This window comes from Xyrauchen texanus, chromosome 30 (genome assembly GCF_025860055.1).
Source record: "Xyrauchen texanus isolate HMW12.3.18 chromosome 30, RBS_HiC_50CHRs, whole genome shotgun sequence".
Taxonomy (NCBI): Eukaryota; Metazoa; Chordata; class Actinopteri; order Cypriniformes; family Catostomidae; genus Xyrauchen; species Xyrauchen texanus.
In genome coordinates, this window is record NC_068305.1 from 1,325,474 (window position 1) to 1,344,270 (window position 18,797).

An 18,797-nucleotide genomic window follows, 5' to 3' on the forward strand; every position below is an offset into this window, starting at 1 on the left:
CTCTGATCCCTGATCATGTCATTAGAAAGTGCACCGAAATCACACTTCACAAGCAATTCACGCAGAGCAGTCACATATTCCACGATTGATTCACCTGGTCTCTGAGCGTGCTGGTGAAATTAATTTTACATGGTAACCACATTCACTTTCTGAACAAAATATCTCGTAGTGCAGTGAGTGCAGTCCCATACTTATTATTAGCCGCTGTAAATGTGTAAAAAATGCACTGACCCTTTGTGCTCAAGCAATGGAATGGAGCTTTCTCTTCTCCAGAATTGCCTCTTCAGACAGTGCAGTCAGGTAATTATTAAACATTCTAATCCATTAATTAAACTCTATAGTTTGCTCACCCAAAGTTTCCAAAAAAGCTGGTGGAGCTGAGAGAGCTAGCAGGGCAATCCTCAATCGGCAATATGTTGTGTATTGTAAATAAAGAAAGAGGCAGAAATACAGCAGTAAGTCTTCAATTCTCTTTACTAACACACTTAACTACTGCAGTATGCACACGTTTTATTTCTCTACTGTGTATGTCTCTAAGTAACCAGTGTAACAGTGGCACCTAAAGGTAAGGAATGTAATTCAATGTCCCACAATAGGCAGCTGTTGAGATATTGGTATACAATGAATATCATATTAATAAGCAATTAAAAATGGATCAGCTGCTGCTGTTGCAAAAACAAAAAAAGAGATAAACTGTAAATTACTGCTACTTTCTGGCTGACCAGAGCAAGCGGAACATTTTGCTACCAGCGTGGAACAATGCAATGTGACATATCTATGTGAATGACATTACTCAGAGAAACCATATCCTGCTACAAGACCACAAATGCCTGTTTCCAAAGAGAGCTGAAACATCTATTATTTCTTTCTTCTTTTCCATTTGTTTTCTTTTCCTCCCTTTCCTGCTGACCTTTTATGACAGGTTGTGCTTCAAGGAACAGGATTTATACAATCTTTCAGCTTTCACTAATTAAATTTTTCTTGTTAGTGACGAGATGTTTCCACCATAGAACCCACTCAGCATGACAGAGGTATTAGTGCTGGGAAAAGTTTTTTTTTTTCCCCATTGTTTTTAGTTGTGGTTAATTGACTGCATAAGCCATTACATTTAGAGTCATTCTGTTGAACTGACTACATTTGTTCTTGTTGCCCATACTTTGCCCATACTTTGGACATATTCATCTTGAATAAAGCCCATCCAACATTTCTTGGGATGGCCACGGGGGCACTGGCCAGCTGGATCTAATCTCATTGCCATTTTTGCAACAGACATTTCTTCGTTTCGCGTGGCATGCTCATACCACCATAGGTGGACCTCACATATCTTGTCCTGGATCGGGGTGACACAAAAAACCTTCTGTTCATCAGTGTTAACCACACGATCGTTAATTGCATTTAATGCCACCTCGTGCTTGTTCATTGCAGGCCAGCATTCAGTGCCATAGATTACAACCGGCTGGACTACCGACTAGTATATCTTCGACTTTATGTGCAAAGTGCTTCTGCTGTCACATGCTACTCAGGTGACTTGCTGCCATTTCAGCCAGGCAGCATTAACGCAATGTCAGAGGACTTGTAGCGAATCGCAATCTGCTGAGACGTGGGACCAAGTGTACTTGAAAGTGGTGACTTTTTTAAGTTCCTGGGCGCCCACAGTGATTGACCTGTCCAATTTATTTCCACACTCAAGGTACTTGGTTTTCATGATGTTCAAGCGCAGGCCCAAATTGGTCAGGCGCTCATTCCAGATCTGCATCTTCTGCTCGAATCCGGGCAGAGTCGTGTCTGTGAGCATGACATCATCGGCATATTGGAGTGTCCATGGGTGCAGAGTCTGGATATTATTTGTCTCTATATCCATGTAGACGATGAAAAGCAGGGCCGATATGATGTTGAATGGTGTTGATACTCCCACAGGGCATTGGACCATGCTGGATGTTCCATGGTATAGAAACTGGATCCAATGGACGTATGCTTTGCCACTCCATGTGAGCTTGTGTGGGACTCGGTTAAAAGCCTTCTAGGTCAAGGAAGGCCATATTAATGGTTCGATTCTTCTCTCTGTGTTTCTCCATCAGTAGGCGCACTGCATGGATGGCGTCGGTTATGCCACACCCTTTCACAAAGACGCACTGATTTGGCGATATCGTGGCGATTGCATGGATTCGGTGGTCCAATAGTCGCTCGAAGATCTTAATGGTGTAACACATCAGGCATACGGCTGATAGTTGGAGCAGTCTGTGACATTACCTTTGTTCTTCCAAATCGGCACAGTGACACTGGACAACCAAACAGGCTGGACTTCGCTGGTATCGATGATCTTATTAAATAGCATTGCAAGAATAACTGCTCCTCACATCCCCATGAGCATGCGCATTAAAATCTACCTTCATCATATAGTTGCACCTTGCCTGAATGTATTGTATGTTATTTATTTATTTATTTATAGATTTTTTGATTTTTCTTCCCTTTTCTCCCCAATCTGGAATGCCCAATTTCCAGTGTGCTCTGAGTCCTCAGTCCGGGTGGCAGAGGACAAATCTCAGGTGCCTTTGCATCTGAGACCATCTGTCACGAACCCCTTTCCTCTGCCCCATCTCCGCTTCCTCGAGCACGCACACATACACTCCGCGAGCGTGCTCGCTTCCCGCTCCCTCGCGCCGCCCCCTTGAGCTCGTACGCTCTTTTTCCTCCCTCAGGCTTCCACGCCCGGTTTTTCTATTACAAGCTCTCGCTCGTAAACTATCTCCCCCCTCTGACACACATGCACTCCGCGAGCGTGCTCGCTTCCCGCTCATCAGCCTGAACATTATGACCACTTGCACTCACGCGCTTCCTATCTCCACACATTAGTTTCACCTGCACTTGTCTCATCACCTGTCATTGTTCACACCTGCACTCGCCCCTATATAACTCACTATCCTTTCGTTTGTTGGGGGTTGGTTATAGTATTTAGTTCCCCGTGTCTTGACCCCCGCTAGTCTCACCTAGTTTTGACCTCCCTACTGCTACCTTTTTAGCTTGCCAGCTCCCTAGTTGTTAACTGTTTTCCCGTCCTCTACCCTCTTGTTATTGTTATTCTGATCACCCCGGCCGACCCCTTGCTTTCCTGTGACCACTCTATTTGCTATTGCCCTTTTGTTATATCCTCGCTCCCCGGCTCTCGACTCTACGCTTTCCCTGACCATTCTCCACCTGGATTTTCCTTACTGTACCTTCGCCTGCTCTTTATTTAATAAAAGCAGTTTGTTGACTTACAAGTGTCATTGCAATTATGACTGAAGATGAACTTGGAAAATGTATTGTTAGATAAGAGACAATATGCGGTAGTATATATGCAAATGATGGGAGTTTACTAAATAAACTTGCGGGTATCGGCAACAAACATGCATCTAAGGAGACCAGGTGATTGGAGATGGTGTGGCTTCATTGTCATAACAGAGAATTCCACCAAATTCGACAAGTAGGAGGATATCTCAGTAAAAAAAGAACACTTTGTTTGAAGAATTGATGATGGATAACGAATAATATTTTCCTAGAAAATATTTCTTAGAAATGACCCACTGAAAATTTCAGTCAAAACACAATTCCTCTCAATATTACTATTAATAAATAAACTTTATGAACAGAGTAAACTCCGAATGCTACGTGTGTACATTTATACGATGGAAATGGACTTGGAGGGTTCTCCCCAACCTGTGATTTCATCAGACTCATCATCCTCTGATTTTATTCCATACAAATAGGAGAAAAAAGTTGTGAATTAAATCTTTACACACACACACACACACACACACACACACACACACACACACACACACACACACACACACACACACACACACACACATTTATATATAAACAATTGCCTTTAATGATTCATAGGTCTTCCACTGATTCTATGTAGTAACCCCGATGATCTTCGGGTCACTGCTTGATGCTTCAGCCTAAGTATCTTTCTTGAAAAGCCATCAGTACAGCCTTTTATGCAGATACCCTATGGTTTATCCCTCTGGGGTCGGAGGGTGTGACATGCCTTGACATTTGTGCTTTTTTCAGTTGTTTAAAAACATATTAATGGCTAAAGTCTGATAACACTGTATTCAGTACAAACTGGGCTACAATAATATATGACCAACATGTGTGTAAATTTTTGTATTTTTGAGAAAATAACGTTTATGCATGGTTTTAGAAAAAACTAAAATTTTAAGTCATTGAAATAAAGCCATATAACATATACTTAACATTTGTCCACAAGACTTTTGAGAACTGGATCTTGTAGTCTAGATTTTTTGCTACAAAATGATGTGAAAACCATCCTGATCACTCATTCATACAAAACAATATAGTCAATGAACTTTTGTAAAACACTTTTAGTGTTAGAAAGGTCATATGCGAGGATGCATGAACTATCATGAATATTGATGTGATTCACACCTGAGGAGACAAATACCCCTCCCCTGGGCCTATCAATGAGGAATGTGACAGAAAGAGAATGAATGTGAGGAGACTTAATGATCAAAATCAAGTTTTAAGTTAAAAGAAGTAATCTGACTATACATTTTCTTTACATAAAGACTTTACTTAATTTTAGACCTACACTACCATTTAAAAGTTTTAGAAGAAGTCTCTTCTGTTCACCAAGACTGCATTTATTTGATCCAAAATACAGTAAAAACATTGTGTGAACTCATTTTACAATTTAAAAGAACACTTTTCTATTTGAATATATTGTAAAATATAATTTGTGATCAAAGCTGAATTTTCAGCATCATTACTGCAGTCTTCAGTGTCACATTATCTTTCAGAAATCATTATAATATGCTAATTTTCTAATATGGTCATATTTAAAGTGTATTTTACTCATTTACACCTGAACAGATATTTGCAAGCACAAGCATTGATGATAATGAGGCAGCATAAACACTAGATTAAATATATTCTAAACATTCATATAATTTTATATCATCCCAGATAGCAATGAGTCGGCGGGCCGCTGGCGGTGCTCCGGAGGCAGTAGAAGCAGCAGAATGGCGTTATCGCAAACACGTTTGACGGCGCACCGCCGGCGGCAGCCGCTTTTTAAAAGCGGCAGCCGCCTTCCTACCGCCTTTGTTCCGCGGCCGACCGAATATTTTTTATATTTATAGCATGCAGTTTATCAAGAATAATGATTGATCAAACCAGACAAATTTCCATTTGGCGTTTTAATTCCACATTTCAAAGTACAGTAACTGTCATTGAAACAAGATGTCAGATCACTGAAATATAAATAACAGAAAAATACAAACATTATATATATACACACACACACACACACACACTAAAGAACATGCTGGTTTCCAATTCAATTTTGGTAAAAAAAAAAATATATAAAAAAAACACTATTGTAACACTTACAATAACTGTTAATAATATAAAGAGGTCAGCTCTGGGATGAAAAGAATTACCAGTAAACATAAGCAATGAGGATATTTGGTACCAAATAAAGTGCAGGATACCAAATAAATTGAGGTATAACATCATATTTACAAGTCATTTCTAACAATAGGTTAAGTGGTAATAATTTAAAGTAAAGCTCAGGAGTATACCATTATAACTGCAATGCTGACCTGTGGCACAAGGATTTACAAGCTATATTTAACAATAGAATAACAGTTAAGTATTGTGACGGAATGAAATTAGAATTTTTGGTACTAGTTAATGTGCAATATCAAGTATCAGAGGTATGAAATAGGATTTACAAACTAAACGAAACTCTCGATTAATATAGTGCAGGATGATAATTTAAGATATATAATATGAATTGTAATGAATACTCAACCTATGGGTTCTTTCAATTAGTCGACCTCCCACTTAAAATTGGGAAATATTTAATATAACTTGAACCGATGCTTTTTTTAGTGCATTTTTAGAAAATGTTAGTTAAAATTAGGATTAGAAGTAGGATTTTTTTTTTTTATATTTATAACAAAAGAAACGTTTATGTAACTATTGTAACCTCCTTCTCTTGTGAGCCTCGTTCATCTCTGAACTTGAGAAAAGGCCAATGAGAAATTGGCAGACAGAATTTGCATGTCCCACCCCCAGACATACGGGTATAAAGGGAGGGAAATGCGTTTTCCGTTCAGGATTTTATTCTGAGGAGCCGAGAATGACGTTTGGCCGTAACAGTGGCTCGGTTCAGCGACGTGGCCGAGAGGACACAACATCTCGTTCCCTCCATCATTACAGAAGTGACACTAGGGGTACATATTTATTCTCGCCATGTGCTGAACTGTGTACGTGGTGGTGGCGTCGTGGGCTAAAGCATTGAATTGGTAAGCAGAAGGTTGTCGGTTTGATCCCCTTGAGCAAGGCACTTAACTCCAGGTTGCTCCGAAAGGGATTGTCCCTGTAATAAGGGCACTGTAAGTCGCTTTGGATAAAAGCATCTGCCAAATGCATAAATGTAAATGTGACGCAGGTGTGGGCAGGCAGTTGTGTGCCAAAGCGACAGGCCACGTCAGAATGCACATACCCTTCCCCAACGCCCCATATGATCATCATAACCTTCTGGTTCCCTACACCCCAAAGGGGGGAACAAGGTGGCATGCCAAGCATGGGAGCAGGCTTTGCCAGCCACGCCTTAAGCAGCTGGGGCCATCTTAATGCTATCACACGTATCGGGGAAGGCGTTCTTTTCCAATTCCTATTCTTTCAGGGGGAAAAGACCCAATGGAGACCACACCTGCCCTGGCTGGGGGAGGTAAAGAGTGGTGAAATACTTCACATGGGTTTTCAGGTTGCGGTGGTAGATCCTACCTGTTGAGAGGGAGGAGTTGCTACAAACACGGCGACTGGGGGGGCAGCGGGGACTGCCCAAGGGAGATGCGGGTCTGCTCACAAGGGACCATACCACGGAAAATACACACAGGGGGATAAGTTCACACGGGGACCCGTGCTGTGGAGCACCTATTCCAGTACAGAGTAGTTTGAGTACTCGAGGTGGGTCTGGTCGGGGAATTCCTCCGCTGAATTCATGGACCAGAGGGCTAGGGAGGAGTCATCCAGGGTGCCGAGTTAGTGGGATCTCCTGAGATAATAGTGCACGAGATCGCCTCAGTGGAAGGGAAAGGCGCTAAATGCAAGTGGTACACCTGGTCAGTTGTTTCCACGTTACCGAGTTCTACTGGCTCGGACCTGAGAGAACACGGGATGAAACCGACTCAACCCTGAGTTTGTAAAATCTCGTAAAGGTATTGGGTGTTGCCCAACCCGCTGCTCTGCATATGTATGCTAGGGCGGTGTCTTTGGCCAGTGCCCACGGGGATGCCAGACATCTCGTCGAGTGTGTTCGAACCTGCAAGGGGGTGCGCATGGCTTGGGTGTGATAGGCCAATGCTATGGCGTCAACTACCCAGTGGGAAAGCCTCTGTTTGGAGACAGCGTTCCCTTTCCGCTGTCCAACAAAGCAGACAAAGAGCTGCTCAGAACATCTAGAGCTCTGCGTGCGGTCCACATAAGTATGCAGGGCGCGCACTGGACACAGCAACGAAGGGGCTGGGTCTGCCTCCTCCCAGAGCAATGCTTGCAGGTTCACTACCTGGTCTCTCAAGGGAGTTGTAGAAACCTTGGGCATGTAGCCCGGTTGCGGTCTTAGGATGACGTGAGTGTCTGCCGGACCGAACTCTAGGCAAGTGTCGCTGACAGAGAACGCTTCCAGGTCCCCGACCCTCTTGATGGAAGCGAGCGTGATCTGGAGGGCTGTCTTTGGAGAGAGGGCCTTGAGCTCAACTGATTCTAGAAGCTCAAAGGGGGATCTCTGAAGGCCCGAGAGGACCACTGAGAGATCCCAGGAGGTGAACAGGCTTGGCAGGGGGAGGGTTCAACCTCCGGGTGCCTCTAAGGAACCTGATAATCAAGTTGTCCTTACCCCAAAGACTTGCCATCTACTGCGTCATGGTGGGCCGCAATAGCGGCAACATACACCTTCAAGGTGGAGTGGGACAGCCTCCCCTCCAACCCCTCCTGCAGGAATGAGAGCACTGATCCGACTGCGCATATCTGCGGGTCTTCGGACCGGGAAGAACACCAATTTGCGAACAAGCGCCACTTCAGGGTGTAAAGTTGCCTGGTAGAGGGAGCTCTGGCTTGGTTGATCATGTCTATGATAGCAGGTGGTAGGCCACTTAGATCTTCCACATCCCGGCCATGGGCCAGATGTGGAGGTTCTTCCTAAGGGGAATTTGCCAGGGAGAGGCTGTTGCAAGGAGATCCGAGAACCAAGTCCAAGTGGGCCAGTAGGGGGCCACTATAATGACTTGTTCCTCGCCCTCCCTGACCTTGCACAGCACCCGTGCAAAAATGCTCACTGGGCGTACCTTGTCGCGACAGCACGTCCACTGCCACGTTGAGGCTGCCCGGGATGTGAGTGGCATGCAGTGACTTGAGTCGTACACACACAGCTGTTGCACACAGTGCCCGAACCCTGTTTGGAGGTGTCTGTGGTGACCAGAATGCATGGGAACATCTGCTGTAAGGGGACTCCTGTCTGTAGAAAACAGAAATCTGTCCAGGGTTTGAAAGTCTGGCGGCAGGCGGGGATGATAAATACACGTGCGTGCCACGGCGCCATCACCATTTCAGGTCTCATATGCATCAACTCCAGTGGTGCGACTGAATAAGGTGAGGCATTTCAGCACAGACTGCACACGCTCGTTGGTGAGGTGCGCTACCATTGAAAATGAGTCTAACTCCATAGCGAGAAAAGAAATGCTCTGAACTGGGGCAAGCTTGCTGTTTTCCCAGTTGACCTGAAGCCCTAGCCGGCTGAGGTGCCTGAGCACCTGGTCCCTGTGGGTGCATAGTAACTCACAGGTGGGCCAGGATGACCAGTTGTCGAGGTAGTTGAGTATGTGAATGCCCACTTCCCTTAGCGGGACAAGGGCTGCCTCTCTGACCTCTGCGACATGAGGGGACAGGGACATGCTGAAGGGGAGGACCTTGTACTGATACACCTGGCCGTCAAACACGAACCGTAGAAGGGGTCGATTTCGAGGCATGATCGAGACGGGGAAGTTCGCCTCCTTCAGGTCTACCGCTGCAAACCAATCTTGATGCCAGCGCAAGTTAAGATATGCCTTTGCATGAGCATTTTGAACGGGAGTTTGTGTAAGGCTCGGTTGAAAACTCTCAAGTCCAAGATCGGTTGTAAGCCGCCACCTTTCATGGGTATGATGAAGGGCTATAGAAACCCTTCTTCATCTCGGCTGGATGGACAGGCTGTATCGCATCCTTGAGTAGAAGGGTCGTGATCTCCACCCACAGGGTGTTGGCGTCTTCACCGTGCACCGAGGTGAAGTGGACGCCACCGAAAGGGGGTGGGGCCTGGTGAACTGAATCGCATAACTGAGTTGGATGGTCTTAGCCAGCCAGCGTGATGGGTTGGGAAGTGAAAGCCATGCTTCCAAGCTCCGTGCTAGGGGCACTAAGGGTATGATCATTTTTAACATACCTGGAGGGGCTTCGCAGTGGGGGGAGCAGGCAATGCAGCGTCGGGAGGAAAAAGCGGGTCCCGAGGCTCTGGTGCTGAGAGAGGACTTGAAGCACTTACCTTGCTTTGCGTCAGAACCAGCTGGCTGGGGGATAGCAGTCGTGGGACCGAGGCGAGGTCCGCGTCCTTTGTGGCGGGACTGATGAGGTGTGGCACCGGGATGCCGTGATAACGGCATATGCATGCCAGGTGACCCAGAGAAAGAGAAAATTGCTCTTTTATTGAGAATGTGGGTACTGCAGCCCGAAGGGGGTCTGGCAAAGAAAACAAACTGAACTGAGGATTCTCCTCCCAGCCCTCCACCGAGGGACAGAGCGGCCTGCTTACCAGTTCCGGAGCAAACGTCTTGATCTCTGGGTCGTCCGTCTCAGGAATGCTTGGGAGCCTTTCGGGTCCTGCAGGATGTTCATGAGATGGGGGTGTGCACGTCCTGCTGGGCGCTCGACGCTGGGGCTGAAAGCTGGGCCCAGGTTGAGGCGGAGCTGCACGTTTCCTGGAAGCCGCAGGAGGACGCCCTCGGCGAGCAGATGGAGCATGGCCCGCGCTGGTGGCGCGATGGGGCATGATGTGAGAAATTGCCTTCGTCTATTCCTTAACTGCTGAGAACTGCTGGATGAAGTCCTCGACTGTGTCGCCGAAGAGACCGAACTGGGAGACGGGGTCGTTAAGGAAGCGTGCTTTGTCCACGTCCTGTATCTCGACCAGGTTCAGCCACAGATGTCGTTCCTGAACCACGAGGGGGGCCATCGCCTTCCTGAGAGTCCGCACTGTGACCTTCGTGGCCCTGAGGACGAGGTTGGTCGCTGAGCGCAGATCCTGCAACACGTCGGGGTCAGGACTACCCAAGTGCAGATCTTTGAGTGCCTTGGCCTGGTGGACTTGCAGGAGGGCCATGGCATGCAAGGCGGAAGCGGCCTGTCCGGCGGTGCTGTAGGCTTTGGAGGTCAGTGACGACATCCTCCTACAGGCCTTGGAGGGGAGCACCGGGCGATCCTGCCAGGTGGCAGCGTTCTCGGGACACGGGTGGATCGCAATTGCCCTATCCACTTGGGGGGGCGCCGAGTACCCGTGGGCCAGTCCGCCATCGAGGGTAGTGAGAGCGGATGAGCAAGGAGGTCAGTTGTGGGCAGTAAAAGGTGCCCTCCATGATCTCGTCAGCTCATCATGCACCTCTGGGAAGAAAGTAACCAGGGGGGGCTTGGCTGTGAGCGGTGCCCAGACCCGAGGAACCTATAATCCAGCTGTGAAGTCTGTGGGGAGGACAGACGGTTAGTGTCCAGTCCCACGCTGACGGCAGCCTGGGCAAAACCGAGCCCACTGCCATCCCCAAATCGCCTCCATCGCCAGCCGGGTCGTCCTCAATCCCGTGGGAAGAAGGAGCGACGCGGGGGCGGCTGGAGTGACGTTCCTTTTTAGGAAGGAAAGCAGCGACCACTACGTTGCCATGGTTGTCAAGTTTCTCGCAGTGAGAACACGAACCATCCACAAACGCTGCCTCATGTGATCGCGGCCCAGACACACTAGGCAGCACCTGTGAGCGGAGAGAACTCGACCACATCCAGGAACTACACAGGGGTGGAAGGGCATCTTTATAAAGACGTGTCCTGAAAAGGACGTTCAATGCCGCTGTGTATTGCTCTTTTAAAGAAATAAACTCTTTTAAGAAATATTCTATTTTACAAAAAGTGCTGTCGAAGCACCCAGGGGCAAAGCTGCACTGCCGTGCAGAGAAGGAGAAAGCCGTAGATCCAACATCATATGCTTTTTCAAAAGATGAAGTGAACAGTCTTGTGCATGGAGCACGCTGATCACACAGGCTCCGAAGAAAAATTCTGAATGGACAGACGCATTTCCCTCCCTTTATACCCGTATGTCCGGGGGAGGGACATGCAAATTCTGTCTGCCAATTTCTTATTGGCCTTTTCTCAAGTTCAGAGATGCACAAGGCCCTCAAGAGAGACCCCCTTGTGTCGCTTCTTCAACACAACATCGAAGTGAGCGACAGACGGGGAACAAAATATCATCCTGACATAAAATGATATAGACTGCTGCTTGCTAGCTCAAGGACGCTAAAAAAAGAAAAATAACAAATAACATTCCAAAACAATGAACAATGGGAGCAGAGCAGGAAACTACAGTAAAGGCAGTCACAGAGCAGTGGATGCATTGCATACAGCCCATTTACACTAACAGATTCTTATGAATGGGCTGTCTTCATTTATATCAATGTTGCTTGACATATATAATAGGATGCTGACAGTGCAATAACTGGAGAAGAAAATCAGAATGAATTAAATTGTACTTAACCCATCCCATTAGCATTTTTCTGCATGCAATTTCGCCAAACCCACTTGCCCCTAGACTATATCAAAACTTCATGGCCTTGCTCACTGACTTTGCGCATTATGAAAAATCGCAGATTGCTGAGCTTATGGCAAAGCACTCTTAAAGTAGGGCCCTTTATCTTTTCAAGTGGCGTCCAGCTGCTGTATGAACCAGTGCTGTTCAGAGGAATGATGATGTAGGCATTGTGCATGTTTTTTCAAGCTAGACACTTATACAGTAATATAAGAGAGTAATTTTTGCTAGATTTGTTTGGGTGCTACTACTCTGATCAAGGACCATCAACTGCTAATAACAGGGTCATTTTATTTCCCATGAAGCTTCAGCCATTAGTAGTGAGAGTTTTTACAAGTGTCTCTCACTGTATTTTTGAAACAAGAGGACTGCTGTAATTGTCTCAATTCATCAACTGTACATCATTACACATGATAAACCCATTTTGAGTCTTCTTATCATTACAGTGGACGGACAGCAAATTAAGTCTGCTTTCCAACTTGACTTAGTGTTTTAAAAATATAATCTTTTGAATGATTGCATTCACGTAGTTAAACAGAACATCATGTTTATAAGATTTCTAGAATTGTCTGCACTGTTCACCTATCAGATCTCCATACTCATAAGAGATTATGTCAATTCATTTGCATAAGCCTATAATTAATTATGTCTCTGTAATCTAAGTTAGTTTGAGGTTATATCCTCAACTCATTTTCTTTTTCTGTCTTTTGCCTTTGGAAATGTGGAGAATGTTCTCTTCAGTAAACTCTCATTTGTATCACAAATGTAACATGTTTCAACAATGCAGAGAAGAATGTTCCTTTCTACAGGGGGTCAGAGGTGAGTCTTCTCTTTAGATAAATTAGTGTTCAGTTCCTTTGAGTCACATGATTCTCAAATCTACAAACAATACCTCCAATTGCATCAGTAGACGGAACACAACATAAGCTATCTTTCTCTCAAGGTTAAGACACACTCACTGGGGCTGAGGCCTTTTCCAGATGTATATTTGTTCTCCGGTAGCCAGGCAATGAGCACGCACTGTTAACTGCATTCCTGATATGGGTCAGACCCTCTGTCACACCTCAGGGTTCAAATAAACAAATGACCTGTAACATTCATAATTATAACATAACCGGAATAAATGCTCATGACTAAAAACGCTTTGATTAACAATTATTAGTGAATGTATTCAACTTATCAGTAGGCTGAAGGGACAGGGTTAAATCCACCCCTACACTTCAAAGCCCTTTATCCCATATTTTTTAGCCCATGAGAACACTCAAAAAAATATTTTATGTGTCACAACATAGAATAATGGTGCATTAAAGTGTCACCAAGAGATGTGATTCATCTCACTTCCTTTCCTCCAGTACAAATATGTTAGTGAAATTTGACCTTGCTTCACCTGGTCTAACAAGAACAGAGGTTATTCTAGAACTTTCTCTGCTGTTCTGACTGTGCTACTTCCACTGAGTGACAGGAGACCTGATTGTCATCAGTGTTTTAAAGAGTTTTCATGAGCTAGTGTGGCAGTCATTTTATCTTTTGGAATAAACCTAAATTCAGTATATAATTACTTAAATTGGATGTTTATATTGGTGGATTATTATTATAATATCTAGCTAGATTTGTATTTTTTGAGTCAACTTTGAGTGGTCAACCTCTCAAGATGATAAGTATTATGGTCATTAATATCACAAATGTAACATGTTTCAACAATGCAGAGAAGAATGTTCCTTTCTACCTCTCTCTCTCTCATTCCCCTGTTCTCCCCATCCACCCTTCCCTCGATCTGTCTTCTGCCCTCCTGGTCCTCTGCCTAATCCCTGGTCCATTCCATCTATCCTGCCTTGTGTGGACGCTAGGGGGTATTCGTCGAGTGGGGAGGGGGTACTCTCATAATCTGCCTATGTCTGCCCTCTGGTCTTTGTCTTTTTTGTCTGTGTGTGTTTGTGTTGTGTATGAGCACACAGCTGAGTCAGTGTTTATGTTTGTCACATTCATCTCTCTCTCTCTCTCTCTCTCTCTCTCTCTCTCTCTCCCTCTCTCTATCTCTCTCTCTCTCACACACACACACACACACATACACACACATTAACACTGCTTGCTGGAATTGATAGTGAAGAAATAATTATTATGGCAAAATGAAAAACCAACTCTTATGTACCACCAGGAGCACTGAACAGACCACGTGACCAAGTTCCTGTGTATGTCTGTGAGTATGGAATGTTGTTCAGAATCCATAAGCAACTCACTAAGACAAGGGCGCTGTCACGCTGAAATATTCACATACTGATTAAATATTTACATAGTGTGGCGTGATAGGGATTCATATTTTCAGCTGAGTTAGAGTTGTGTTTTGTTGGGGTATTTCATCATTTTGAAATATTTATCATGCTTTAGGCCAAACGCATGATTCCAGACATGCTGTGTAGTTAATTGATGTACCAGTGGGGAATGTATGATGGCTGCATACTAACTGGGACAAAATATTGCTCTTGCTCTGATACTAAATGCAAATATAAAGGTTGCAACAAAAGTTTTTTGAAGTTAAGACTGTGATACGAATGTAAAATATGAAAATATTACAAAATTATTTTCTGGTTTGTCTGCTATGTTTTTGGATGCCTCAGGTTTCAAATAATTCCCATTTTTATAGCTTAGAATATATTTACTCTGGTGCTTGAGTTTCAGTAAATATTGTTTCATTTGTGTGAGTCATCACCAACAGGTGCAGATTAAATATATATCATAAATATGCAAATTCTAAACACTAAATTGCTGCTGAGAAGAAATTGTGTGTAATGAGACAATGTTTCCAAGGTGATGAACCTTGAAGCCTGTCCAGATGTGCCAAGTTGTCTTTTGCAGTTGGCATTGTGAGGTGCCTTTGACGTCACTTTAGTAACTGGCAGGGGTTCTTTTGTTGCTATGGTGAGATTCTGTAACCCCAGTTGGAGTGTGTATCGGTAAGACAGGCTTTTAATGAGGCAAGCAAACAAAGGTTCTTCTCTCTTAGTGACACTTCTCATTATTCCAGCGCCACTGTAAGAGAAAAAAAAGGACGACATTAAAGAAATGTTAATGAAGGCATTCATTTTGTATTAGCTTATTTAGCATTTTTAGATTAAGAATTCAAAACAACATAAATTATGTATATAATAACAATCTTCATTACATAATTGTTTTGTAGTCACATTTCCCATATTCTTAGGATTACATTTTTAACATATTTTAGAAATGTTATCTTCTTTCCTCCAGAATATTTTAAAGATTATAAAGTTATTATAAGTGTGTTTGTTGTCTGTACAGCTGGAGTCACTCTTACTGACCCCTGCTGACTGAGACTCACTAAAACATCTACTACAAGCTTGAAATTCTAATTAATGGTTTCCAGTGGTAGAAAAATGTATTGAAAATTAAAATAAAAGATTTTTAATGTGTTGTTTTTTACAATAATTAATTGCACTGGATTTATTTAAATCAACAGCACTAGAATTTCCCATTCTGTCTCTCTCTCCACGTTGTGTCAGAGAAGCGACACTAGGGATCTCTCTTGAGCGCCGATATCCACCTCTGATCTATGAAAAAAGGCCAATGAGAGTTGGGAGCCGGTATTTGCATGTCCCGCCCCCGGACATACGGGTATTTAAGCGGCGCAAATACAGGAGTTCATTCCGAAAATTTCTTCGGAGCCGATGGTCTGTTTGCAGTCTGCTGCGAGAATACACACCCTGAACTCCTGTATCTCTGACGATCTGCTTGCTGTTGGATTTGACGGCGCACAACAGCGGCTTTCTCCTACTTTGCACGGCGTGCATTGTTGCCCCTGAGTGCTTCGACAGCGCAGACACACACACACACTGTGTATTAAAAGAGCAATTTTCTTTAAAAGAGTAAATTCCTCTAAAAGGACGCGTCTTTTTCAAGATGCCCTTCTGCCCCGTGTCGTTCCTGGATGCAGTAGAAGCCTCTCCGCTTCAGACGGCCACAGGCGCTGTCTCGTGTGTTTGGGCCGCGATCACACCAAGGCGGCGTTTGTGGATGGTTCATGTTCTCATTGCGAGAACATGACCATGACCACGTTGCAGTCGCGGCTTGCTTTCAACAGAAAGCAAGCCACCCCAGCTGCACCCCGCATTGTTCCTTCATCCCACGGGACATCTCACTCCGCCATGTCGCTGAGCCGAGCCCCTGTTGTGGCCGGACTATTTCCGGCTCCTCAGAAAAATCCTGAATGAACTCCCGTATTTGCGCCGCTTAAATACCCGTATGTCCGAGGGCGGGACATGCAAATACCGGCTGCGAACTCTCATTGGCCTTTTTTCATAGATCAGAGGTGGATATCGGCGCTCAAGAGAGACCCCTAGTGTCGCTTCTCCGACACAACGTGTCGTTCCCTCCATCGGGGAACGGAGGTTACATACGTAACCAAACGGTTTTAATACAGAATTAGAGAATACTTGTTAGAAAAGATATGTTACCCTGTATAGTATGTATTAAGTATGTTCTTATAATTTTATAATTTTGAGCTTTGATTAGCAAGTGATCTGCAAGTGCTTATAGCGATAGCGCCTCTAGATGCAACAACAAGCATCTTCTTTGAACTTCGTTCAAGAAGTGTGAGGTGCTAATTGCACCACTATTTAAATACTAACATACACCTATACGTAGCCATAGTCTACTGCTCTTCATATTATTCATCCTGCACATACACTTATTCTTACTGCTCTTATAATGTTACCACACTGTACACATCTGTCTATATGGTTCATACAGAATTTTTCTTATTATATATTCTGCTAATACACTGCATATATCTATATTATTCTTACTACTATTTTAATGTCACTGCTACTACATTGCACATATCTGTATATGTTGTTCATACACTGTTCATATTACATAGCCATCTTTATTCTTCTCTTTTAACACTGCAATATATTTCTACACTTCAATATCACATTGCACCTTTCTGCTTTTTTGCACTTCTGGTTGGATGCAAACTGCATTTGTTGTCTTTGTACTTGTACTCTGCACACTGACAATAAAGTTGAATCTAATCTAGTATAGGCCTTGGTGGCCCATGTACATCCCCCAGACATCTATTTGGTGCGTGTGTTTACATGGAGGATGTATTTTTTAGGGTGTTTGCTCGAGCAAACACCCTAAAACATACATGAGACGTTGTTTTTTCAAAGATGCAGCAACAACAACAAAAAAAAGATAATACATAAATAAATTATGATGTAGAAGAAACATAACCAAAATGTGTTTAATAGAGCAATTTATGGATGTGTGCCTCACATGTAAGGGTGACCCCAGGAAAAACAAAATCAAATGTGTCTTAAAAACAGCATATTATTGGTTACTTTAACAACTATCCTTTTATTTACAACAATGCATTATGTTCTAGCTTTTTATGAAAGGTAAGAAAGTGAAAGAAATTTAATTTTGTTCCATATGGCTGCATTGTACATACAGGGTTAAGGCACACAAGGAAAACAAGCACTAGAAATTAATTTGAAAAGTTTCCCAAAAGGTATTTACAATTGAAGTCAGAAGTTTACATACAGTTTAGCCAAATACATTTAAACTCTAAACAGGAATTCACAATTCCTGAGATTTAATCGTAGAAAACTTTCCCTCTCTTTGTTCAGTTAGGATCAATACTTTATTTTAAGAATGTGAAATGTCAGAATAATAGTAGAAAGAATGATATATTTTGTTTCTTTCATCACATTCTTAGTGGGTCAGACGTTCACATACACTTTGTTAGTATTTGGCAGCATTGCCTTTAAATTGTTTATCTTGGGTCAAATATTTTGGGTAGCCTTGCACAAGCTTCTCACAATAAGTTGCTGGAACTTTGGCCCATTTCTCCAAACAGAACTGGTGTAACCGAGTCAGGATTATAGGCCTCCTTGCTCACACACACTTTTTCAGTTCTGCCCACAAATTTTCTATCGGATTGAGGTCAGGACTTTGTGATGCCACTCCAATACCTTGAATTTGATGTCCTTAAACCATTTAGCCACAACTTTGGAGGTATGCTTGGGTTCATTTTTGATTTGGAAGACCCATTTGTGATGAGCTTTAACTTCCTGGCTGATGTCTTGAGATGGTGCTCATAATTTTTGTTCCTCATGATGTCATCTATTTTGTGAAGTGCACCAGTCCCACCTGCAGCAAAGCACCCCCAAAACATGATGCTGCCACCCCCATGCTTCACAGTTAGGATGGTGTTCTTCGGCTTGAAAGCCTCACCCTTTTTCCTCCAAACATAACAATGGTCATTATGGCCAAACAGTTACATTTTTGATTCATTAGACCAGAGGACATTCCTACAAAAAGTAAGATCTTTGTCCCCATGTGCACTTGCACACTGCAGTCTGGCTTTTATATGGTGGTTTTGGAGCAGTGGCTTCTTTCTTGCTGAGCAGCCTTTCAGGTTATGTCCATATAGGACTCGTTTTACTGTGGATATAGATACTCATCTACCTGTTTCCTCCAGCATCTTCACAAGGTCCTTTACTGTTGTTCTTGGATTGATTTATACTTTTAGCACCAAACTACATTAATCTCTAGGAGACAGAATGCATCTCCTTCCTGAGCGATATGATGGCTGCATGGTCCCACGGTGTTTATACTTGCATACTGTTGTTTGTACAGATGAGCGTGGTACCTTCAGGCATTTGGAAATTGCTCCCAAGGATGAACCAGACTTGTGGAGGTCCACTTGGCTGATTTCTTTTGATTTTCCCATGATGTCAAGCAAAGAGCCACTGAGTTTGAAGGTAATCCTTAAAATAGGTACACCTCCAATTTACTCCAATTAGCCTATCAGAAGCTAAATAGTTAATTGCTAAAAGGCTACATTATTTTCTGTAATTTTCCAAGCTGCTTAAAGGCACAGTTAACT

At 43.7% G+C, this 18,797-nt stretch overlaps 1 pseudogene; it reads right to left on the reverse strand.

Moving 5' to 3' along the window:
* Window positions 1-1,564: 1,564 nt before the first annotated feature.
* LOC127623565 (uncharacterized) lies at window positions 1,565-2,210 on the reverse strand (annotated as a pseudogene).
* Window positions 2,211-18,797: the final 16,587 nt, after the last annotated feature.